A 1,964-nucleotide genomic window follows, 5' to 3' on the forward strand; every position below is an offset into this window, starting at 1 on the left:
CAAACTAAAAAACACTTGCAAACTCCAAAACACTTGCAAACAAAAAACACTTGCAAACTCCAAAACACTTGCAAACAAAAAACACTTGCAAACTCCAAAACACTTGCAAACTCCAAAACACGTACAAACTCCAAAACACTTGCAAAATCCAAAGTGTTTGGAATTTGCAAGTGTTTTGGAGTTCGCAAGTGTTTTGGAGTTTGTACGTGCTTTGTCTCTAGGGGCCACCGTATTTTTCCGCATACTGATGCTCGATCAGACAGGTCATCGTGACCAAATCTTGACCTTTTTGCCAAAATTGTCCCACTGTTTATAATCAAGTTTAGAGAGATCTTTTAAGTGATTCCAAAACACTGCCATAATTTATGAAATTTTGGGGTTGATACCTTATGTATGCCGCTAGAGGTCACTTTTTGAGTTTTTTGGTATGGTGAATGTATTTAAGGTAGACACACGTAATTAGCAGCAGGTGTGTTGTTGATCGGAAGAAGGCAAACAGTTTGTGACCGCTGTGCTGCTATGTTAAATCGTGGAAATAAAGAATCTAAAGGACAAGATGAGTAAGGCTGGAGTTATTGGACTGTATCAAGTTTAATATATTCATGCATACCAGTGAAATCGCACGTCATCCCTGTCAACAAATACCTCAGTGGCTTCAAGCGTAGGCTTAGCCTCTACAGTAAGACAAAGCTTTGTCACCCTAACCGTTACAGTAATTAACAAATCTATTAGATTACTTGTCATAAAATCTGTTTAAAACTAAAAAATATTTTGTTATCTATTAGACACACATTAAACAGAATTAGTTTTCCCACACTGGACTTCTTTAAGAAATTATTCAAGTGCAACATCTATCCATTAAATCTTTTCCTGTTCAGGAATGCAAATAATTACATTTATCTCAATAAAAAAACAGACAGATTTAACATTTTTCTGTAATAATGTAAATTTGAAAATTTACAGTTTTCAGTTTATGGATTTACTTGCTTCTGTTTGAATTGTTTTAAGTTCTAACTTTATTATTATACTATGGAGAATATTTATTAAGAGCTAATAACAATTTGCTAATAATTTCAGAATATATACATTTTTCGACTCCTTCCTTTAGGGGTCGCCACATCAGATCATCTGCCTCCATTTTACCCTGCCCCTAACATCCTCCTGTGACACACCAACCCTGCATGCCCTCCTTCACGACATCCATGAATCTTCTTGGTGGACTTCCTCTTTTCCTTCTGCCTGGCAGCTGCACATTCAACATCCTTTGTCCAATGCATCCACCATCTTTCCACAGCACATCCCCAAACCATTTGAGCCTTCTCTCTCCAGCTCAGTCTCCTGTCTTTTTGTCGGTGGCACCGTCTCCAAACTAGACATCACAGCAGGTGTCACAACCATCTTGTAAGCCATTTTTTTCACTCTTGCTGCTATCCTTCTGTCACAAATCACCCCCCACACTTGTTTCCAACCACTTAACCCTGCCTGTTCTTAACCTCTCTTATGCACTGTTTGTTGTCTTGGATGTGACTCCAGGTATTTAAACTCATCCAACGTTGCAACCTCTGCTCCTTGAAACTTTACCTTTTCACCTGTCTAGTCTAGTCTAGTTTAGTCATGCTTCTACTGACTTTCTTCAGCTCTTCGCCCTACTCCTGGTTTTTACTACAAATCACAATGTTGTCTGCAAACATCATTGTCCACTATTTCAGAATAGAATAAGGCAGTCATGTAGAAATCTCAAGTCTCACCAAACAATGCATCAAAGCCTTAGTCGGGCAGGCTTTGAAAACAACATTTCCTTTGTCCCACACGCCATCAAAATGTTTAACTCCTCTCTGGAGGGGAGAGGGAGGGGAAACAGGTGGACAAAGGAGGGGGAAACAACTAAGCTGTAGTGCCTCTTCACCTCACTGTGCAATACCTTTTGTGCAATACTTTTGTTAATAGTCAATGGTTCAATAGAC

The sequence above is a fragment of the Pundamilia nyererei genome, unplaced genomic scaffold, assembly GCF_000239375.1.
Source record: "Pundamilia nyererei isolate P.nyererei 1_Seehausen unplaced genomic scaffold, PunNye1.0 scaffold00045, whole genome shotgun sequence".
NCBI classification, from domain to species: Eukaryota; Metazoa; Chordata; class Actinopteri; order Cichliformes; family Cichlidae; genus Pundamilia; species Pundamilia nyererei.